Raw genomic sequence first — 25,333 nt, forward strand, 5'->3', positions numbered from 1 at the left:
GACGAGCTTGATTTTCTTGCTCGTCATGTTCCTGATGCAGGTCTGGAGTCCGATCAGCTCTACCGGGGAACCCCAGGACAGGCCCTTCTCTTTCCAGGAAGTGAGCCACGTGGGGATTCCGGATCGAAATTTGGGGGACGCCGCCCAGTTGGTGTCGCGCGGGTCGGTGATGTAGAACCACCCCGATTGCCACCCCTTTATGGTCTCCACATAGGAGCCTTCGATCCAGGTGACGTTAGGCATTTTGCCCATCATGGCGCCTCCGCACTCTGCTTGCTGGCTGACCACCACCTTCGGTTTGACATTGAAGGTCTTCAGCCACAGACCGAAGTGGGGCCTGATGCGGAGGAAGGCCTCGCACACGACGATGAACGCCGAGATGTTGAGGATGAAATTGGGGGCCAGATCATGAAAATCTAGCCCGTAGTAGAACATGAGCCCGCGGACAAACGGGTGAAGGGGAAATCCTAGTCCGCGGACAAAGTGGGTAAGGAAAACTACCCTCTCATGGGGTTCGGGCGTAGGGATGATATGCCCTGCATCTGGCAGCCGGTGCGCGATATCCACGGCCAGATATTCGGCTTCCCGCAGGTTTGTGATGTTCTCCTCCGTGACGGAGGAGACCATCCACTTGCCTCCCGCTCCGGACATGCCTGGAGTGGTTTGAGGAGAAAGACGCAAAGTTGGGCGCTGGAGCTTGAGTGTGCGAGAATGAATGAGAAAGGAGGAAGAAGGCGTGGGTAGAAAGGGTGAATCTTTGTCCGTTTATAAGGGCGGAGGAGGCGATGCGCCTCCCCACTTACCTGTTAAAATTGCTTATTCCCCGAACGCCGTAATTGGTGGCGCGGTTGGGTACGATCTCTGCTTCGACAAGACATGTCAAGAAAACCGCCTCACGATATCTGCAGTGCTGGTTGAGAAAAATGGTTCGAATAATGACCGGGCCATGGCATGATGTCATGTTGCTAAACGTGTCAGTAGGTTATATTTGTGGAAATATTATTCTCCCTACGGTGGTATGTAGAACTTGTTTTGTAGAGCCGGACACTATCCTTGTGTTCAATATCTTCTATGGAGTGTTCGGTGGAAGAACCCGCCTTGCAATGCCGAAGACAAATCTGTGCGCCGGACTCATCGTCATTGAAGGCTAGTTCAGGGGCTACTGAGGGAGTCCTGGATTAGGGGGTCTCTAGATAGCCGGCCTATATCCTTTGGCCGGATAGTTGGAGTATGAAGATACAAGATTGAAGACTTCGTCCCGTGTCCGCATGGGACTCTCCTTGGCGTGGAAGGCAAGCTTGGCAATATGGATATGTAGATCTCCTCCCTTGTAACCGACTCTGTGTAACCCTAGCCCCCTCCGGTGTCTATATAAACCGGAGGGTTTAGTCCGTAGGACAACAACAATCATACCATAGGCTAGCTTCTAGGGTTTAGCCTCTACGATCTCGTGGTAGATCAACTCTTGTAATACTCATATCATCAAGATCAATCAAGTAGGACGTAGGGTATTACCTCCATCGAGAGGGCCCGAACCTGGGTAAACATCGTGTCCCCTACCTCCTGTTACCATCTATAGTTCATCACGAAGTTCTATTAGCTTTGTGATAGTGACTAGAGAACTCTGTCAATCACTATATTATCTAGAAGATTAACTCCCACTTGATTCAAGTGATTGTAGTACCCAGACATTCTGAGCACATGCTGACTGGTTGAGCTATTCTCCTCCATCTTGTAGGCAAAGTACTTGTCAAAGGTCTCATACCTCTCGACACGGGCATGAGTCTGAAATACCAATTTCAGCTCTTGGAACATCTCATATGCTCCATGGCGTTCAAATGTTTTTGAAGTCCGGGTTCTAAGCCGTAAAGCATGGTGCACTAAACTATCAAGTAGTCATCATATCGAGATTGCAAAACATTCATAATGTGTGTATCTTCTCCTGCAACAGGTTTGTCACCTAGCGGTGCATCAAGGACATAATTCTTCTATGCAGCAACGAGGATAATCCTTAGATCACGGACCCAGTCTGCATCATTTCTACTATCATCTTTCAACTTTTGTCTAGGAACATATAAAAAATATAAAGGAGCTATATCGTGAGCTATTGATCTACACCATAGATATGCAAATACTATCAGGACTAAGTTCATGATAAATTAAGTTCAATTAATCAAATTACTTAAGAACTCCCACTTAGATAGACATCCCTCAAGTCATCTAAATGATACGTGATCCAAATCAACTAAACCATGTCCGATCATCACGTGAGATGGAGTAGTCATCAATGGTGAACATCTCTAGGTTGATCATATCTACTATATGATTCACGTTCGACCTTTTGGTCTCCAGTGTTCCGAGGCCATGGCTGTACATGCCAGGCTCATCAAGTTTAACCGAAGTATTCCACATGTGCAAATCTGTCTTACACCCGTTGTATGTGAACGTAAAGTCTATCATGCCCGATCATCACGTGGTGTCTCAACACGACGAACTGTCACAACGGTGCATACTCAGGGACAACACTTATACCTTCAAATTTAGTTAAGGGATCATCTTATAATGCTACCTCCGTACTAAGGAAAATAAGATGCATAAAAGATAAACATCACATAGAATCATAATATGTGACATGATATGGCCATCATCATCTTGTGCTTTTGATCTCCATCTCCAAAGCATCGTCATGATCTCCATCGTCAGCGGCTCAACACCTTGATCTCCATCATAACATCGTGGTTGTCTCGCCAACTATTGCTTCTACAACTATCGCTAACTCATAGTGATAAAGTAAAGCAATTACATGGCGGTTGCATTTCATACAATAAAGAGACAACCATAAGGCTCCTGCCGGTTTCCAGTAACTTCTACAAAACATGATCATCTCATACAATAACGTATATCACATCATGTCTTGACCATATCACAACACAACATACCCTGCAAAAACAAGTTAGACGTCCTCTACTTTGTTGTTGCAAGTTTTACGTGGCTGCTACGGGCTTCTAGCAAGAACCGTTCTTACCTATGCATCAAAACCAACAACGGTGATTGATCAAGTTTGATGTTTTAACCTTCAACAAGGACCAGCCGCAGTCAAATTCGATTAAACTAAAGTAGGAGAAATAGACACCCGCCAGCCACCATTATGCAAAACTAGTTGCATGTCTGTCAGTGGAACCGGTCTCATCAACGTGGTCATGCAAGGTTGGTCCGGGCCGCTTCATCCAACAATATCGCCGAATCAAAATAAGACATTGGTGGTAAGCAGTATGATGATCACCGCCCACAACCCTTTGTGTTGTACCAGTGCATATCATCTACGCATAGACCTGGCTCTAATACCACTATTGGGAAATGTAGCATGCAATTTCAAAAAAATTCCTACGCTCACACAAGATCTATCTAGGAGATGCATAACAACAAGGGGGAGAGTGTGTCTACATACCCTCGTAGACCGTAAGTGGAAGTGTTTGACAACGCGGTTGATGTAGTCGAACTTCTTCTAGCTCCGACCGATCAAGTACCGAACACATGGCACCTCCGAGTTCTGCACACGTTCAGCTCGGTGACGTCCCTCGCCTTCTTGATCCAGCAAGACGTCGAGGTAGTAGACGAGTTCCGTCAGCACGACGGTGTGGCCACAGTGATGGTGAAGTGATTCTCGCAGGGCTCCGCCTAAGCACCACGAATATATAACTGAGGGTGTAAACTGTGGAGGGGGGCTCCGCACACGGCTAGGCAATTGTCTGGTGTGTTCTAGGCGCTCCCTCCTCATATATATCATATCTATAGGTGGGAAGGAGGGAGGAGCAGCCATAGGAGGCGCCCAAGTAGTAGGAATCCTACTTGGAGTCCCTCCCAAGCCGCGCGCCCCCCTGCCATATATAACCGAGGGGGAAGGAAAGGGGGGGAGGAAGTAGGAATCCTAATCCAAACTTTACTTGACCCCCCTCTTTCCTTCTCATCCTCATAGGGCTGTCCTCCATAGGTGCACACCAGGGCTGGTGTGTTCCCTCACTTGGCCCATAAGGCCCATATCTTTGTCGAGGTGCCCGAAACTCCTTTCCGGTGACCCAATAAGTACCTGGTACCCTCCGGAACACTTCTGGTGTCCGGATACCATCGTCCTATATATCAATCTTTACCTCCGGACCATTGTGAGACTCCTCGTCATGTCCGTGATCTCATTTGGGACTCCTAACAACATTCCAAATCACATAACTCATACAATATTATATCGTCAACGAACGTTAAGTGTGCAGACCCTACGTGTTGGGGATATTACTGCTGGGCGTAAACCGGCCTATCTGGGCCGGGTCAACTTCATCAGTAGTTCAAGAGTGCTAAAGCCCAAGAAGGCAGATGAGGGCCTAAGGCCCATAGCCGGTTCAAGACTTGTAGCTGTAAACCGGGATTTGTATATAAACTTGTATTGTAAGTTAGGAATAAGGAGAGACCAACCCGGATACGAATATCGACCGGTGTTGGGACTCTGTGAACCGACGGGTGTCACCCGTGTATATAAGGGGACGACCCGGCGGCGGTTCAGGGACAGACAACAACTCGAGACATAGGTGAAGCTTGTTTGCTCCCTAGTCATCGAAACCCCATCAATTCCATCACAACTGGACATAGGCTTTTACCTTCATCGAAGGGGCCGAACTAGTATAAACTCTCTTGCGTCCCTGTGTCCGCTTTAACCCCTTCAAGCTAACCCGTCGCGATGGCTCCATGACTAAGTCCTTTTTCTAGGACATCTGCCGTGACAAAACCATGACAGTTAGCGCCCACTGTGGGGCTATCGCATGATGGTTTCAGGTTCTTGGAGGGCCGCTTTGAAGGACTTGAGGGCTACGCTATAGGCCGGATGACTAAGAGTAGTCGCGGCAAGCTCTACATCGACGACGCAGGTTGGGGCCCCGAGGCCGGAATTGAGTACGGGTACCTGGTCCCCTTTGGTGGCATTCACGTTTTCATTGGCAAGATCGGTGAACCGGGCCCTGAGCCAGACATCTGCACCGACCTCGTCGAGACGGCTCAGCGTGCGCGATCCGCCCGGGTTAAACCGGCCATGAAGCGTGCCTTCGTGGGAGTCATCCATTGAGGAGGTTATGAGGATGGATCGGAATCTCGCGGCGATACAGTCGTTTGTTCCGATGATGAGTCATCGACCAGAGAAACCGAATCTCTTTATCAGCTACAAGACGGCCGGATTGGGGGCTGTTCCAATGGCGACAGTATTCCGGACCCCTCTGATCTGCCCAACTAGGTTGGCATATTCATGACTGGCACACAAGCAGCACTTCATTCTTCGACCGCTGCGGCAACAACCTCCGGTTCAGCAGCGGCGACGGCTGCCGGGGCAGGAGGCCCTGTGCGCCTGCCGGCTCAAGTTCTATTAGAGCTATTTGATGCATTGGCTGTGCTTATGGCGGATCCGGCGGATCAGGGCGTTCACAACGCAGAGATTGCAAAGGTAAAGGAACAGATCACCCAGGCCAAGGCAGATCTGGGAGCTGAGGACACCAGGATGGCCACAGAGCGGGCCGCTTTAGACGCACAAGCCTATAGGCTCATGTTGGACCACAGTGCGTCGCAGGAAGTCATGAGGAGGAAGTACCGATCCCGTTTGCCTCCGGTTTTTGAGGCAAGAGACCTTTTCAACACTCCAGGAGTAGGAACCGGCAATCCGCTGGAGGGAAACCGGGCGGAAGCTCCTGGGACCGGTGCACCGGTTCAGCCTCGTCAGATGGACCCGCCTCGTCAAAAAACCGTTATACCTCAGGCTGTTTTAACACCTCCGGGTCACTACTCCAACCCGATGGACAATCTCGTTGCCGTTGCTACACGGCTGGAGGCCATTCCAATTGAAGGTGATTCGCCGCAGGTAGTAGAGACGCGACGGGTCAAGGAGCTTCTGAGGACAGCTTTGGTCCAACAGGAAGCATACTCGTACAGCCGCGACCGGATCCTCTTGACCCCCCGTCCAAGCCGGACATATGGATGAACCGGCAGTGTCGAGTAACGAACGACGTGGAGCACCCCGTGGGAACAACCCCGCGGGCGGTGCTGATAACGCTCAGGAAGTGGTGAACCGGGCCTGGCAGCTCACGCCGGTTCGTCCAACTATCTCGATCGAACCTGGTGTTACTTCTAGTTCTTTGGGGGTGCCTTGCCTTATCCCCGCTTTACGCAATGTGCGCCTGCCCAAGGATTTCAAGGGCCCGCGCAAGGTACCAAATTACACGGCGGATCAACCTCCAGAGACATGGGTGGAGAGCTATGAGATGGCCATGGAGATGCTTGATGTGGATGACGCGGCGTGTGCGAAATACTTAACAATCATGCTTGAAGGAACGGCCCGTACTTGGTTAAAAAGCTTGCCGGCTAATTCTATGAGTTCATGGGCCCAATTACGAGCCCGGTTTATCAGCAATTTCAAGGATACATGTAAACAGCCTATGTCGATAGTGGACTTAGCTGCATGCATCCAGGTGGAAGGAGAGTCAACGACTCATTGGGTGCGCCGGGTTTCACAAGTGTTGCACTCTTTAGACCGCATCAACGCTGACACCGCAGTATTAACACTAGAAGGCAACTGTCGGTTTGGGCCCCTAAAGCTGAAGTTGGGACGGGTGAAGCGTCATTGCACTGACATGGGGACCCTCATGGCCGCTTTGGTGAAATATGCTGATTTTGATAGTACCAAGGATCCCGAATCTGATGATGACAAGACAGGGAAGGGAAAGAGGAACAATAACTCCAAAGGTCAGCAGCATCACTGGACAGGCAATGGTGGTGGAGGCAAGCGTAAAGCGAATGGTAACATGGACTTTGTGGCTAATACCAACGCACAGGACAATGGCCAGCGACGCAAGGGTAATTCGAAAAATCGCAATGGGGCGCCCAACCCTAACCCGGACCGCCTAAACTATCTGCTAAGCCAGCCCTGTCCAAGACATGGGACGAAGGAGGCGCCAGCAAACCACCTTTGGAAGGATTGCTTTATTATGCAGGAGTTCAAGAATTCTAATGCTTTTCGGTATGATCACGGATCTGGCGGTGGCTCAGGATCCGGGCCGGGTTACGGTGGAGGAAATTCTGGTTCAGGATTTAATGGTAATCCGGGCGGACATAATGGTCAAAATAGTCAAAACAACCAGGGTGGTTACAACCAACAGCAGCAATAGTCAGGTTACCAGAGCAACCCAAAGCAGTTGAGTAGTAGGCAGTACCATGTCTTCACCACCAGCTTGGACAAGCGAGACCGGAAGGTTCAGAGGCGGGCGGTCAACTCTGTTGAACCGGCCATACCCCGTTATCTACGTTGGTCTGAACAGCCAATCATATGGAGCAGAGAGGATCACCCTCCCCAGGTTGATAATCCGGGTCAGTTGGCTTTGGTGGTGGCGCCTCAGGTGGGAGGTTACAAGGTCACCAAGGTGCTCATGGATGGAGGGAGCAGCATTAATATCTTGTACTATGAGACCTTCCGTCGTATGGGACTAACAGATAAATATCTTAAACCGTCTAATAAGGTGTTCCACGGTGTAGTACCTAGCAGATCAGCATATCCTGTTGGTAAGATAGCTTTGGAAGTGGCCTTTGGGGATGATCATGATTCCAGGTCGGAGACATTGACGTTTGAAGTGGTGAAAATCCAAAGTCCATATCACGCCCTGTTTGGGCGATCGGCCTACACCAGGTTTATGGCACGGCCCTGTTATGTGTATTTGCAGCTCAAGATGCCGGGTAACAAGGGGACAATAACGGTTCACGGAAGCCGCAAAATCGCTTTGGAGTGCGAGGAAGGAGATGCGGCCTATGCAGAGTCGGTTTGTGCCACCAAGGTGCTGAAGTATTATAAGGACAATGTTGATCCGGTGGACATGACTGCATTAAAGAAGCCAACTACGGAGCATGATCCAGCCCTAAAGTTCAAATCGGCAGCAGAAACTAAGGTTGTTGACTTTGTACCTGGCGATTCGTCCAAGCAGTTCAGCATCAGTGCTAATTTGGATCCGAAATAGGAAAGCGCGCTCATCGAGTTCATCCGTGAGAATCGAGACATTTTTGCATGGAAGCCCTCTGACATGCCAGGTGTACCGAGGCAACTCGCTGAGCACACCCTTAATGTGGATCCTAAATACAAACTGGTGAAACAGTTCCTCCGTTGGTTTAACGAAGAAAGACGGAAGGCAATTGGAGAAGAGATAGCCAGGCTCTTAGCAGCTGGTTTTATTGTTGAAGTTTTTCACCCTGAGTGGCTTGTCAATCCGGTGCTGGTCCTTAAGAAAAACAGCACCTGGCGCATGTGTGTGGATTACACAGATCTTAATAAAGCTTGTCCAGCAAATCCTTTTTCCCTCCCCTGTATTGATCAAATTATTGATGCTATGGCGGGTTGTGAGCATTTAAGTTTTTGGATGCATATTGTGGCTATCATCAGATCAAAATGGCAGTTAAGGACCAGGAGAAGACGGCATTCATAAATCCCTTTGGAGCCTTCTGCTATGTGTCTATGCCCTTTGGGCTCAAGAGTGCCGAGGCAACTTATCAACGTTGTGTGCAAAATTGTCAACACAAACAGATTGGCCATAATGTACATGCTTACATGGATGATATCGTGATTAAATCCAGGGAGAAGGAGACTCTGATTAGTGATTTAAAGGAAACCTTTGATAACCTGAGGACATACAAGATGATGCTTAATCCGGACAAATGCGTCTTTGGTGTACCGGCGGGCAAGTTATTAGGCTTCCTGGTGTCTAATAGGGGAATTGAGGCTAATCCGGAGAAGATCACAACCATCACCTCCCTGGCTAAACCGAAGTGTATTAATGATGTTCAACGCCTGGCAGGCCGGATTGCCGCGTTAAGCCGGTTTATCAGTCGTCTTGGTGAGAAGGCAATCCCTTTGTATCAGATGTTGAAGAAGACGGATGAGTTTGTCTGGAGTTCTGCTGCTGATGAAGCATTTGAGGACTTAAAGCGGCAATTGGCCAATCCGCCTGTGCTCGCCGCTCCCATTGACAAGGAGCCGTTACTGCTATATGTTGCTGCTAATGCTCGGGCGGTCAGCGTGGCTATTGTGGTGGAGCGAAAGGAGGCAGGTAAGGAGCATCCGGTTCAACGTCCGGTCTATTATATCAGCGAGGTACTCATTGAGTCCAAGCAAAGGTATCCGCATTGGCAGAAGCTGGTGTATGGAGTTTTTATGGCAAGCCGGAAGCTTAAACAATACTTTCAAGGGCATCCAATTACAGTGGTCAGTTCTGCTCCTTTGGGGGATATCCTCTAGAACCGGGAAGCAACTAGCCAGATTGCCAAGTGGGCTATAGAGCTTGGGCCACACGATTTGAAGTATGTGCCTCGGACGGCGATTAAGTCTCAAGCACTGGTTGATTTTATCAATGATTGTACGGAAATGCAAGCACCTGAAGAAAAGCCGGATCACACATATTGGACCATCCATTTTGACGGATCCAGGCAATTGGAAGGCTCGGGGGCTGGAGTCATATTAACTTCCCCACGAGGTGATAAGTTTTGTTTTGTTCTCCGCTTAATGTTCCCTTGTACTAACAATGCAGCTGAGTATGAAGCCTTGCTCCATGGTCTCCGGATGGCTAAGGAGATGAATCTAAGTCGAGTTTAGTGCTTCGGTGACTCGGACCTCGTGGCTCAGCAAGTGTCTGGTACTTGGGAATCCAAGGACCCACTCATGGCAGCATATCGTCGTGAGGTGGATATTGTTGCAGCTCATTTCAAAGGCTATTAGGTGGACCACGTGGACCGGCGGAAAAATGAAGCGGCGGACGCCTTAAGCTGGCTAGGCTCTCAGCGCAAACCGGTTCCGCCCAATGTTTTTCTGGATGTGCTGCACAAACCGTCGGTCAAGATCCCTAGTGAAGCGGATTTGGCTATTCCTGATCCGGAGGCTCAATAGGTGGCAGCTCTTCATGTTATTCTGGATTGGACGCTTCCTTACCTGGCGTACAAGAACCGGGGCGAGTTACCAGAGGATGAGACTCTGGCCCGACAAATAACCCGGCGATCCAAGTCCATGACTATTATCAACGGCGAGTTGCATAATTGCAGTGTGTCAGGAGCATTTCAACGATGTGTGTCTCCTGAAGAAGGCCGTGAAATTTTGCGTGAGATCCACGAAGGAGATTGTGGTCACCACGCCGGTTCAAAATCTCTGGTGGCTAAAGCGTTTCGCCATGGCTTCTATTGGTTAACTGCTCATGCTGATGCGGAGGATCTGGTCAGACGATGTGATGGTTGCCAAAAGTTCTCAAGACGTGCTCGTGTACCGGCTCAAGAATTAAGAATGATTCCAATTACTTGGCCGTTTGCGACTTGGGGGCTGGATATGGTTGGGCCTTTCAAAAGGTCCAAAGATAAGAAGACCCACCTCCTCGTGGTGGTTGACAAGTTTACAAAGTGGGTGGAGGCAGAACCTGTTAGCAAGTGTGATGCGGCCACGACGGTTCAGTTCATTAAAAAAGTGATTTTCCGGTTTGGCTTTCCACACAGTATCATCACAGATAATGGTACTTTGTCCAAAGGTGCCATGAAGGAGTTCTACGAATGGAAGCACATCCGGCTCGACGTTTCATCAGTGGCACACCCATAGTCCAATGGTCAAGCAGAAAGAGCTAACCAAGAGCTCTTGAGAGGCATCATGCCTCGGCTCATGGTTCCTTTGCAGAGAACGCCGGGTTGTTGGGTAGAAGAATTACCATCTGTGTTATGGAGCATCAATACAACACCCAACAGGTCAACAGGATACACACCGTTCTTCATGGTTTATGGAGCGGAGGTGGTTCTCCCCGGTGATATCCGTCATGATTCACCTCGTGTGACGGCTTATATTGAAGCGGACAACGAGACAGCACGGCAAGATGCTTTGGACCGGTTGGATGAAGAGCATGACATAGCAGCCGCCCGATTGGTGATTTACCAACAGGATCTTCGTCGTTATCACAGTCGCCGAGTCAGAACCAGAACCTTTCAGGAAGGAGATTTGGTGCTTCAGCTCATCCAAGATCAGACTGATATGCATAAGCTATCCCCACCTTGGGAGGGGCCTTTCGTGGTCAGCAAGAATATGCACAACGGGTCATACTATCTGATCGATATTCGAGAGCATAAGGACTCACGTACATAAGAGGAGGAGACCAACAGGCCGTGGAACATAGCTCATCTTCGGCCTTACTATACCTGAGCCATTGGCTCTACTTATGTACATATTACGACGATGTATATATTATGATTAAATATAATAAACCGGAACCTCAGCTAAAGCGAGGTATCTATTCTTTTACATCATGTGTGGTTACATAGAGTTGTTCTAAAGCAGCCTCCGGTTTACCCCTTGAGTTCGCTTTTTAAAAGCATCATGTTATGTCACTTGGAGGTTTCGTCGTGTCCGAACCAATACCATACCTCTTGATAGGCGAGAGCCACCAGATCACTTGGGAACTTGGTCATGTCTGAACCAGTCATGCCTCTTGATCGGCCTAAGGCCACAGAATCACTTAGGGGCTTGGTTGAACCCAAACCATTGCCATGCCACTTGGTCGGCATAAATGCCACGGTTTCATTTGGGGACCTGGCTGACTAGAACCATAGTTACACCTAACGGGAGCTTGGTCGTGTTCGGCCATGCTAACGCCATCTGATCAGCTCAAATAAATCTTTTTTGCAAACGGTTTTGTCATTGCTTTTACTTCACACTTTTCTTTGCAAGATACTTTTTTCTTTTTATTGCATTTTTTAAACCGACAAAGTTTTCAACCGGTTCATACTGTCAATTGACGGAACACGGTTCACGTCAATCCGGAGACTATTTTCCCGGTTTGATCTTTTTTGTTAACATCCTCTTATGGAGTAACACGGTGTTTATTATAACCCGGTACGGTTTACATGGTAAACCGGCGTCATATATATACGGGAGCTGTTATCTCGTCCAACAGTGTGGGTTTGCAAAACTCCGCTTCAAGATTGTCCAAGCCAACTTCACGCTCAACGATGGCAGGTATTATGTATCTCAAAAATTTGGTCATATACTTAAAAAAATCGGATGTTTCGATTTCATATATGCAGACATCATATTCCGCCTGACGGTACAACCGCGGTGGCACTTGAAGAGTTTTTTATTGTAGAAAGTACTTTGGAAAGTTCATCACCAAAGGAAGAACAAATTATGCACGAAGGCATATCCACATCAAAAGTATCAGCTAGCCTATTACAAGGCAACACGGTGCCCATAATAATATCATTGTTTTTTGCAAAGGAGAAGCATTTTTAAACCGGCTTCCGGTTCAAGCTTGGTCACCAGCCTGGCCTGATGGTTGTGGGTAATCCTGTGCCGCTTCAGCTTCCGTTTCTCTACCCAGTGGCTGGAAATCAACAGTTGTCCAGTCGATTCCCATTAATGCTTGAAAAACAGCTTCATCATTGATGAGCAATGACGGGTCAATATCGGGAGCGTAAGTATGCTTACGGATTGGAGGGATCAGATTTTCCGATTCATGGATTGGTGCAGCTATTCGCTTGTTCTGATTGTCATATTGGGCTTGATAATGAGACAAGTCTGCTTCTTCAGCCAATTGACAAGCTAGCGGACGCACCTCCCGGTTTATTGCTTGAAGATCGCTTCACCAAACTCTGACCCGTCTTCCTTCAAGCTGGGATAGCCCTGAGCCACTTCAATAGGATCAAAATCCGGCACCCAGGCTTTTGCCCGGATTAAGGCATTGATCGCACCGGTTCGAGCAGCAGATTTCTTCAGCTCTTCAACCCGGGCAAGAAGCACCAACAGTTTCATCAGAGTGTCATGAATCAAAGTGGGCGTCGGTTTGTTATGGGATGTGGTACAGATGATCCGCTGGGCACCAGTATACAGTTGTTCAACCAATGTATAGGCGGCTTTCAGTTTCTTCCGCACATCTGACCCCAAGTGACCAATGCGTGTCCCTGAAATATCATAAAGGGTTAATAAACCGGCAGCTCTGTAAGAAGGCAGAATCAATTCAGAAGTCAAACTGGCTTACCAAAGATAGCAGTAGTCATGGCATGCATGTGCCGCTTTATGCTGGTCAGTTCATCCGCCACTGGTTTTAGTGCAGCCTCGGCATCCTCTGCTCGTTTGATTAAAGCGGACTTTTCAGTGGCCCAATCTGCCCGCTTCTTCTTGAAGCTCTCCTTAAGATGCTCCATGGCGCTTAAAGCGTTGGCTAATTCCTCTTTTGCTTTGGAGGTTTCAGCTTGTTGGGTTTTCAGGTTTTCTTGGAGACCAGTGACTTGGCTTTCTTTCTTCTTCAGCTCCACCTGCATGCAGACAGTTATATGCTTCAACAAAACGGTACAAGGATTGAAGTACCAACCACATAACAAGTTATGCACTTAGCACTTGGGGGCTAATGCATATTCGATCTTCATCTTTCAATTTCTTACAAAGTCCCAAGATCAATACAAGTATTCAACTTGGCACTTGGGGGCTAATGGCTATTTTCTCATATATATTCTGATGCGGCAATCTCAATTACTTAAAGTACCAGTTTAACTACGCTAAGTTGAACCGGCCCTTGGGGGCTAAATCGGCGAATTTCAAAGCATTAAGATTTATATTAGTAAGTCCCGGTTTGAAAGAAGATTACAAACCAGCTCTTGGGGGCTAGGAGAGTCAGCAAGTATTGAAGCATACAAGCAGGACAGAGCATATGGAAGTTACCTCGTATTTATCCTTCATGATTAGTATACAGCCGGTTCAGGTAGCCGGAATGGATATCTTGGGTGTTCAGAGCAGCGTAAGTCACCAGATCAGCATTCCACTTGCCTTTACCAAAGGCAGCAAATTCTTCCTTGGCAGAATGTTTGGACAAAGCAACATGATTGCTTGGCTCGCTATGGCCAGTGCCAGTAATGACAACCTCATCCTCCTGGGTATCGCCGGTTTGCACTGGGGCTGTTGGCTTATCAGTAGGCTTTGCTGGGCCGGTGGATCTCTCAATCCGGATGGAGCTTGTGGGCTGATTGACAGGACCTGAGGCATCAGTAGGTCTCTCTTCAGCAATAAGATTGTCGTCTTGCTGCGGTGGATCATTGGGTATATCCTCAGGAATAGCCGCTTCAAGATCTGGTGTCTTGCCCGGCTCAAGGACGACATCTTCTTTGGCCGCTTTGTCCAGGCAAGCCTTCTTGCTTGGCCTAGGTTTGGCCCTGAAAAGAATAACAAAATCAAATACAGCATATGTTCTAAGGCGATGTGTTGCAAATATTATAATAATTATAGCTTACCCAAGCACCGTTTTGAGCGGAGGCAGCTGAGTAGCCGATGACTCGCCAAAAGATGAGTGGGAAGTAACCTGGTAATTGGAGTCAGATGGTTTAAGAGGTTGACGAAAGCAGTCCGCTTTAGGACAAGCACTGACAAGCAAATTAGAGACCTCTGAACGGCGTTTCCGAACCGGACTATTCGGTAAACCGGCGGAGGTAACTACCTGGCCGCTGTGCCGGGTTGTGCGATGAGCTTCGTGCTATTGGGTCTTCATAAGAAATTTGGGATCCAAATAAGCAAGAGGATGAGAAAATTTAACTTTCCGGTTTGCCTGACGGATTTTTAGTGAAGGCAAAGGTTCTGAATCGGAAGAGAGAATAATTACCTCTGCAGCATCAGCGTGGCTGGCTTCGGCATCATCCTGACAAATATCATCATCAATAAGACGCATGAAAAATAAGCCAAGTGAGTCAAGCTCTACCTCAAGGTCCGGATTATCCACATCATCATCAGGGGCCGGATTAGAGGAGGCAGTAGTTCTTTTCCTGTGGGCAGTCTTCTTTACAGCTTTAGTCTTTTGCCGGGTTGCTCTTTCTGGTTTGTCTGGTTCTTCTGGTTTCTCATGCGGCAATTTCTTGCTCCAAAATGGATCATTGCCCTAATTACACCGACACTGATATTAAACAATGACCAGATATATCAATAATAGATTCAGCAAAAGGAAAAATCAAAGTCTTACAGCTGGTGGTTTGTTGGTGGCACAGAAGGGAAGCAGGCTGTTTTTACCACAGATATGTTCCGGTTCATTCAGCATCTTATTCACAGCATCTGTGATTTCTTCATCAGTGAGCTGGATTTTGGAATGTCGTAGTGGGTCATCAACACTGCCGGTATACTCGCACATCAAACTGGAGCGCTGACTAAGGGGCAGTATGCTCCATGATATCCAACAGCGAGCGAGATCAACCCCTGTTAAACCGTTGGCCATAAAGGCTTTGAGCTTCGACAGTTGAGGAGCATATTTGCTTCTCTCCTGGGCAGTCAATCTTTGCGGAAAAGGGTGTGTATTGCTGAGCCGCTCCGGACGAAAGCCAGGCAAGGGATTCTCACCAGCAGGGGAGGTGTCTTTGCAATAGAACCATGTCTAGTTCCACTCTTCGGGGTGGCTGTGCAGTTTAGCGTGAGGGTATGTGACCTCTTTCCTTTTTTGGATCGCCACGCCACCCAACTCCGTATTGGAGCCGTCAGTAAACTCAGTACGGCGGTTTAGATGGAAAAGGTCTCTGAACAATTCCACTGTGGGCTCCTCTTGAAAGAATGCCTCACAGAGCACTTGGAAGTGAGACATATTTGTAACAGAATTGGGGCCAGTGTCTTGTGGAAGGAGTTGGAAATCGGCTAAAACATCCCGGTAAAATTTAGAACTGAGCGGCTTAAAGCCCCGGGCTAAGTGATCTACGAAAACAACAACCTCTCCTTCTTGAGGAGTGGGAGGGCATTCTTTGCCGGGAGCCCTCCAATGGATGGTACCTTTGCTGCCTAAAGCGCCGATCAGGACTAAATCGTCCAGCTGAGCCTCTGTGAGGCGAGAAGGAACCCAATTGCACTCATATACTTGCTTGGCCATGATGAAATCTACAAGGCAGAAGATCCCGGTTCAAAAATGCATTGATCAAGGTACATTGGTATGTGCAATGTTAAACCGGAGACAGATCTATCTGAACCGGAGTTTTATGAAGCAACAACATCTGGCGGTTCAACAAGGGGACTAATGGTATATACCGGTTTGGCAATTTTTTTGTACAAGGATAAACCGCCTGGTTTAAACATTGAAGCAGGTGAGTAAGTTTATAGAAACAGATTTCATAAGATTTCTCTATAGCGATGGATCTGAAGCAAGTTCAGAAAAGAGATAAATATTTAGAGGTCCAAAAGGAGCAGTACCGAATCAATGAGCAAGACGTACATACAGATCTATGGTTTTGAGATGTGTAAGTGAAGGCGAAGGGTAAACAACTACCATTGCACAGAATAAAGATTTGCGGATTCATCTAAAGATCTATCGTATGAGCAAGAGGCAAACGATGAACACTGAAGAACTGTGAAACCCTAGGTCAGATCTGCGGGGGAAAGGATAGAAGATTTACCGGAGCTAAGGAAGACGCGGAAGGTTGCCGCGATGCTCTGGTGCGCCAGGTTGATGCAGCGGCCAAGGTTGAGGCAGAGGTCGACGGCGGTGGCGGAGCTCCAAGGCTGGCGACGCGAGGAAGACGAAGACGAAAGGCACGAAGGGGAGAAAATAAATGACCCTTCAGTCCTATTTATTAGGCAAAAGGACATGTGTCAGGCGCGACAACCAAGGGGCCACGAAACGGAGCTGTCGCCTCGATTTCTGCAGATCTATTAAACAAAGAAGCATAATGGATAGCTTCGTTATGACGGGTGACGTCACTCTGGTTTACAGCAATCAGAGAAGATGACATCATGGCGGTTTACCAATTTATGAGAAGATGTTGAAAATGAAGCTTTTGTTAAAGGATTGACATGAACCCATTCAAATCAATCTAGGGCCTAATGTTGGGGATATTACTGCTGGGCGTAAACCGGCCTATCTGGGCCAGGTCAACTTCATCAGTAGTTCAAGAGTGCTAAAGCCCAAGAAGGCAGATGAGGGCCTAAGGCCCGTAGCCGGTTCAAGACTTGTAGCTGTAATCCGGGATTTGTATATAAACTTGTATTGTAACTTAGGAATAAGGAGAGACCAACCCGGATACGAATATCGACCGGTGTTGGGACTTTGTGAACCGACGGGTGTCACCCGTGTATGTAAGGGGACGACCCGGCAGCGGTTCAGGGACAGACAACAACTCGAGACATAGGCGAAGCTTGTTTGCTCCCTAGTCATCGAAACCCTATCAATTCCATCACAACTAGACGTAGGCTTTTACCTTCATCGAAGGGGCCGAACTAGTATAAACTCTCTTGCGTCCCTGTGTCCGCTTTAACCCCTTCAAGCTAACCTGTCGCGATGGCTCCATGACTAAGTCCTTTCTCTAGGACATCTGCCGTGACAAAACCACGACGCTACGGGTTCAAGAACTTTGTAGACATGACCGAGACACCTCTTCAGTCAATAACCTACTGTGGAACCTGGATGCTCATATTGGCTCCTACATATTCTATGAAGATCTTTATCGGTGGAACATTATGACAACATACGTTATTCCCTGTAACATCCCAAAATTCTAAATTTTGGAATGTTATACTAAATAAATTATTATGACTATTTGTTTGATTGTTGTGTGATTGATTGTGTGAAATTGAGTGGAAATTGAAACTTTTTGAAAGTTGACTGAGAGGGAATAAAAGTACTTTCCCGAAACTTTCATCTTGCATTTTGATCACCACTAATTCAAATTCATTTCATCACAAAACCCTAGAGTGAAGATAATATGACTTCTTCCATTTAAAGAAATGAAAAGGGGTTTGCAAATGATGTGAATTCCATTTTGAAATATTTCAAACTTAGAAACTTTAAGCAACTCAATGTGCTCATGAGGGAAGATAAAATGACTTCTTCAAAATTGTAGAAAGAGAGTTGGGAATTTCAAATAAATAATTTGGAAGTCACGTTGAAGTTATTTGGAACTCATTTTCCATTTGAAGTTGTTTGAAATTTCAAATTCAAAATCCTCTTGGAAGTTATTTAGTTTTAACTCAAATTATTTTCCTCCTAAAAATAAATAAATGGAAATAAGGTAAAATGATTCCCTTCAATGGAAAATTAGGAGAAAATATATTTGAAATCATTTTGCTATTTTAAAAATGATTTTTATTGATTTTAAATGCAACAGTAGCACTGTTTGACTTTTATGAATTTTTATGGAATTTAGTTGAACTTGAAAAATAGTTCATCTTATTCTTGGTATTTTTCCGAGCATTTTGATATATACTATGCCTATGTAAAGTATTTTTTTCTTGCATTTGTTTATTTAACTTTAAAACAAAAAAAGAATGCACACACACCCGCCAGTCAGCCCATGGCCTTCGGCCCAGGAGCGCACCCAACCGGCCATGACTAGTTTTGGCCAGGCTAGCCCAGCGCCCGAGCGCTACTCGCATCACTCGCCCGCGCCCATCTTCCCTCGCTCGCTCTCTCCCACCATCGCTGCTAGATGGGGCCCGCTCCCCAGGTCACCCCCAACCTCCCGCTCCTCCCGGTGGTTGAGCACGCACACGCGCACGCCCGAACCCGCTGGCCGAAGCTCTAGGGATAGAGCTTATCCCTCACTCCCGAGCCCTCTCTCCGCGCCTATAAGAAGCCCTCGACCCTCTCTCTCCGTTCAGCCAATCCGTTCGTCACCACGCCCCTCACAGACGCCGCCCCGTCCATTTTGATCTCCCCGGAGCTGAAGCTCTCCGCCGTTGTTTCCGTCGTCGGTGGAACCCCAAGCCCTCTCGTCTTTGTCGAAAATTTGTTCCCTTGCCGTCCCGCACCCGTTTGACATTTTCTTTGTCACCTTGGTCTCCCGGAGACGCCGCCCCGACAAACCGCGCCCTCACCGGAGCACCGAACGCCGCCGCCTCCCTCCGATCGACGCCGGCCACCCCACCGCCCTCCGACCCAACTATCCGGCCGCCTGCACCACACCGCACCCCTCCGTCCACTTCGCCGCCGCCGAAACCCACCGGAGGCGCCGCCATCCCCTGCACGTCACCGACGCCGACGCTGCCGCTCGCTGTGAGCTGGCCCCCTGTTCTGTTTGTTTTTTTGTGTAAAATGGTTAACCAAGGTTTTATTGAACCGTGCCGTTTTATTGAAAAACCGGTCTCCGGTTTTCTTTTTATTTAGCCGCGGTAGTTGTTTTTATTATTTAGTGGCCATTCACTGTATAGCTGCCGCAGTGAACACTCTCTGGCCTCTCACAGTGCGCCACGTGGCCAGGGACTTGATCACTATATTTTTCTTCACTGTTAGGTCCCTATAAATTTCAGTTTAGCCCCTAAACTTAGATTAGCCACAACTTTTTAACCGTAGATCCAAACTCGATGAAACCAGTGGCAATTTCTTCGTATTGATTAGATCTATCCAGTAGTGTCATCTTTGTAAAGTTTTCTCAGATTCAAATTTGAAATTATTCAGATTTGAATTCAAACTTTAAATGGCCATATCTCCTAAACCGTAGCTCCGATTGGTGTGAGTCTTTTTGCACCGTGTCACTATAGCCAAACCCTATCAATTGCACCATTGTCACAATAATTTTCACCCAATTAGGATCTATCCATGATAGTTTCACTTATATGCCTTGTATGCACCATAGTTCACGAACCTGATGTCACATGTTGTTTTGCACTTAGGATATTTCCTTGCTAGTTAAGTGTGTTGAATGTTGATTTGGTTTTTCCAATACTTTTTGCTTCGCATGTTCTTCTTGGTTCTATGAAATGATTGCTTATGTGAGTGCAATGTTTGACTTTATAGATTTTCATCGTAGAGTGACGAATAGTTCTATTAAGTAAATTTCTAAGAGCGATATAATCTTCGTCAACTAATACCAGGCAAGTTCACATTTGACCATTCTTCCAATTACCTATGTTTATGTTATGCACTTAGTCCTTTTGTGGTAGGATTGCATGGTAGGATTTATTGTTGACAGATGGCTATGTCGTTACCTAGTAGTTCATTTGAGGTAGGTCTGATCTTTACATCCTTGTCACCACCGTGTAAGTTTATTTTTGCCTCGCTAAATGTAGAAGTGGTTTGGGAAGCAAACATGCAGAGACATGAGTGACAAAGTAGTAATCAGGACCAAGACTTGTAAATAAACTACCTGGGCGGTATTTGGTTTGAATGGTGGCGAAGTACAGTGGGAGCATGCATGGTTAATGCATGGTGGTGCACCACTAGTGGTCGGCAGCCCAGGCTCAAAGAGATCAATCGTATTCTCATGTATAGAAGCTTACGTGTGCAGCCACAAGCCAATATGGGCTCTGGCTTAGTTGAGTAGTTAGTGTGACCCCTTCCGGGATGGGCTAGCAGATGTAGAATGATGTAGGTGTACCGGCCTATCCATGTGTTAAGGGGGAACATTTTCGAAAGACTATGTCTCGGTCATCCTGTTCTCAAACGCCAGGCAGTGCGAGAACATCAAGGGAGGCGCTCAAGTCTTGTGGGGAAAAGTGCGCAAACCTCTGCAGAGTGTTAAAACCTAATCGATTAGCCGTGTCCCCGGTTACGGACAACTTGAGCATCTAGTAGTGGAAATGCTGGGAGATCTCATCGCTCTTAATTAAACAATTGAGTCTTAAATGAAAATTTGGGAATGGATTGAGTTGGGTTTACCAACTCATCCTATGTTGTAAAGTAGTGGTAGAATAATATCTTTTATTCTAGGAAAAACTAGCTTTATGCAAAAATTAACTTAGAGCTTTCCACCAGCCAAATTGCATGTACAAATAGGTTCATTATTCTTATGATGTGACTTGCCAGTACATTCAATGTACTGACCTATAGGGCTGCAACATCTTATGTTGCAGGAATTTCTACGACGAGTAAGAGTTATGTTCTAGGGTTACAGTCTACACTCAACTTGCCGTTGGCGTTGATGGGACTCCACACCCTTATGTTTGTTTCTGCCGAGATTTATTAGGTATATATCAGTTTTACGTTATTTATACATGTGATTACACTTTGATATATATATATATTGATGTACTGTGTGTGCCAGCATACCGATCCAGGATGGCACGGATACACAGAGGCTTGACCGTTTGAGGTCGGGTCGCTACATTCCCTTTGTCCATCGGTATGTTACTTGCGCGAGATTCGATCGTCGGTATCCACATACCTAGTTCAATCTCGTTACCGGCAAGTCTCTTTACTCGTTCCATAATACATCATCTTGTAACTAACTCATTAGTCACTTTGCTTGCAAGGCTTCTTATGATGTGCATTACCGAGAGGGCCCAGAGATACCTCTCCGATACCCGGAGTGATAAATCCTAATCTCGATCTATGCCAACCCAAGAAACACCTTTGGAGATACCTGTAGAGCATCTTTATAACCACCGAGTTACATTGTGACATTTGATAGCACACAAGGTATTCCTCCGGTATCCGGGAGTTTCATAATCTCATAGTCGAAGGAATATGTATTTGACATGTAGAAAGCAATAACAATAAAAATGTACGATCAATATGCTATGCTAAGGGATGGGTCTTGTCCATCACATCATTCTTCTAATGATGTGATCACGTTCATCAAATGACAACACATGTCTATGGTTAGGAAACTTAACTATCTTTGATCAACGAGCTAGTCTACTAGATGCTTACTAGGGACACGGTGTTTTGTCTATGTATCCACATATGTATCAACTTTCTCATTAATACAGTTCTAGCATGAATAATAAACATTTATCATGATATAAGGAAATATGAAATAACAACTTTATTATTGCCTCTAGGGCATATTTCCTTCGATCATGATGGAGCGCTCGCTCCGTCAGCTGGGTCTGGCGCCAATGTCGCCGGTACACTTGAATGAGGAGCCAGCGTCAACTAGATAGTAGCCCCCGGAGGATAGAGATGGTGTTGACTACAAAGGTAGCCCACAGAGGATAGATACCGTCAAGTACATAGTAGTCCATGTTGTACTCATGCCGTTGACAATATAGTGGCAAGGAGGAGATTTTCCTCCAGTCAACCTCGCAAACAATGATGATCGCTGTCGGTGTCAAAACTGACCGATCTTAGGTAGGGGGTAGGGAACTGTGCGTTTGAGGATCGAAGGTAACAGGAGACAACGGACACGATATTTACCCAGGTTTGGGCCCTCTTAATGGAGGTAATATCCTACTTCCTGCTTGATTGACTTTGATGAGTATAGGGGTTACAAGAGTTGATCAACCTCGAGATCGTAATGGCTAAACCCTAGATGTCTATTCTATATGATTATGATTGCCTCTACGGACTAAACCCTCTAGTTTATATAGACACCGGAGGGGCCTATGGTTGTACAGAGTTGGTTTACAGAGAACTGGATCTTCATATCCGAACGCCAAGCTTTCCATCCACGCAAAGGAGAGTCCCAACCGGACATGGGGGAAAGCCTTCTATCTTGTTTCTTCATGGCCCATCAGCCCCTCCCATGTCACATAGCCCGGACGCCCGAGGACCCCCTAATCCAGGACTCCCTCAGTAGCCCCTGAGCCAGGTGAGGGAGTCCTGGATTAGGGGGGTCTCCGGACAGCCGGACTATATCCTTTGGCCGGACTGTTGGACTATGAAAATACGAGATTGAAGACTTCGCCCTATGTCCGGATGGGACTCCACTTGGCGTGGAAGGCAAGCTAGGAAATACGTATATGTATATCTCCTCCTTTGTAACCGACCTTGTGTAACCCTATCCCCCTCCGGTGTCTATATAAACCAGAGGGTTTTAGTCCGTAGAACAACATACAATCATACCATAGGCTAGCTTCTAGGGTTTAGCCTCTCCGATCTCATGGTAGATCAAATCTTGTACTACTCATATTATCAAGAATAATCAAGCAGGACGTAGGGTTTTACCTCCATCAAGAGGGCCCGAACCTGGGTAAAACATCGTGTCCCCTGCCTCCTGTTACCATCCGCCTTATACGCATAGTTCGGGACCCCCTACCCGAGATCTGCCGGTTTTGACACCGATATTGGTGGTTTCATTGAGAGTTCCTCTATTTCAAGAGTTGGCTTGATTGCTCCTTCGATCATCAATAGCGATGCAGTCCAGGGTGAGACTTTTCTCCCCGGACAGATCTTCGTATTCGACGGCTTCGCACTGCGGGCCAACTCGCTTGGCAATCTGGAGCAGATCAAGAGTTACGCCCCTGGCCACCAGGTCAGGTTTGGAAGCTGAAACTACACGGACGACATCCGTGGAGACTTGATCTTTGACGGATTCGATCCCCTACCAACTGCGCCGCACGGTCACGATGAGCGTGATTTAGCTCTACCATCGGATAGTGTTCAGGAGACCGCACCGACAACCGCTCCGACCCTCAATTCGGAGCCAATTGCACCATCCATGGACGGGTGGATAGACCCCGCCACGGAGGATGTATTCTTAGCGGAGATCGAGCCGAGGATCGACCTTACCCTTCATGGGAGCCGTGACGCCGAACTACCGGATTCTTCCCCGGCCACGGACTCCGAACCGCCGGCGCCCGTGCCTGTCGAATCTGACAGGGCGCCGATCATGGAGTTCACCTCCGCGGATATCTTTCAGCACTCGCCTTTCGGCAACATACTGAACTCACTAAGGTCTCTCTCCTTGTCACGACATTCCTGGCCGAACTATGTTCGGCAGGATTGGGATGCCGATGACAAAGAAATCCGCCGTCCACCCGCCACCCACTTAGTAGCCACTATCGACGATTTGACCGACATGCTCGACTTCGACTCCGAAGACATCGACGGCATGGACGACGATGCAGGAGGCGAACAAGAACCACTGCCCACAGGGCACTAGATAGCCACCTCGTCATATGACATATATATGGTGTATACACCCAAAGAAGGCAATGACGACGGGACAGCGGAGGATGACCCCTCCAAGAAGCAACCCAAACGCCGACATCAGCGACGCCACTCTAAGTCTCGCCAAACCAAAAGCGGTGACACCAGCACATGAGATAATAGCACTCCGGACAGTGCCGAAGACGAAAACAATCCCGTCCAGCAAGATTTAGGGCAGGAGGATGGAGAAGCCAGCCCTCTCGAGAGAGCAGCAGATGGAGAGGCGGAGGATGATAATTACATGCCTCCCTCTGAAGATGAGGCAAGCCTCGACGATGATGAATTCGTCGTGCCTGAGGATCCCGTCGAACAAGAGCGATTCAAGCGCCGGCTTATAGACACGGCAAATAGCCTTAAGAATAAGCAACAACAGCTTCAAGCTGATCAACATTTGCTAGCAGATAGATGGACTGAAGTCCTTGCGGCTGAGGAACATAAACTCGAACGCCCCTCCAAGTGTTACCCAAAGCGCAGGTTGCTACCCTGACTGGAGGAGAAAGCACCAAAACCTACATCTCCAGCATACGACGTGGCTGATCGGCCACCTCGTGGCCGCGGCAGAGAGGCATTTCAGCCAAAAGCTCAGCTCGCACCCCAACGCCACTCAAATAAACATGTCAAGGCATGGGGAAACACGCTAGACTTGCGAGACGTATTGCAGGGCAAAGCAAAACACGCAAGATTGATCTATGGATCATGAGGGCGCGCCACTATGCGAGACGATAACCGTCACGCCGGATACAGTAAAAGTAAATCCGGCCGGGCCGAACACAGCGGACAAGACTCATTTGAGCTGCGTCGTGACATAGCCAAGTACAGAGGCGCCGCGCACCCCCTATGCTTCACAAACGAAGTAATGGATCACCAAATCCTAGAGGGTTTCAAACCCGTAAATATCGAATCATACGACGGCACAACAGATCCTGCGGTATGGATCGAGGACTTCCTCCTGCACAGCCACATGGCCCACGGTGACGATCTACATACCATCAAATACCTCCCACTCAAACTCAAAGGACCAGCTCGGCATTGGCTCAACAGCCTGCCAGCAGAATCCATTGGCTGTTGGGAAGATCTGGAAGCCGCTTTCCTCGACAACTTCCAGGGCACTTATGTGCGACCACCAGATGCCGATGACTTGAGCCACATAATTCAGCAGCCAGAGGAATCGGCCAGGCAATTCTGGACACGGTTCCTGACAAAGGAAAATCAAATCGTCGACTGTTCGGATGCAGAGGCCCTAGCAGCTTTTAAGCACAACATCCGCGACGAGTGGCTCGCCCGGCACCTTGGCCAGTGTCGGTGTCAAAACCGGCGGATCTCGGGTAGGGGGTCCCGAACTGTGCGTCTAGGCCGGATGGTAACATGAGGCAGGGGACATGATGTTTTACCCAGATTTGGGCCCCCTTGATGGAGGTAAAACCCTATGTCCTACTTGATCAATATTGATGATATGAGTAGTACAAGAGTAGATCTACCACGAGATC

This window comes from Triticum urartu, chromosome 1A (assembly GCF_056163025.1).
Source record: "Triticum urartu cultivar PI428250 chromosome 1A, HENAU_Tu73, whole genome shotgun sequence".
Classification (NCBI taxonomy): domain Eukaryota; kingdom Viridiplantae; phylum Streptophyta; class Magnoliopsida; order Poales; family Poaceae; genus Triticum; species Triticum urartu.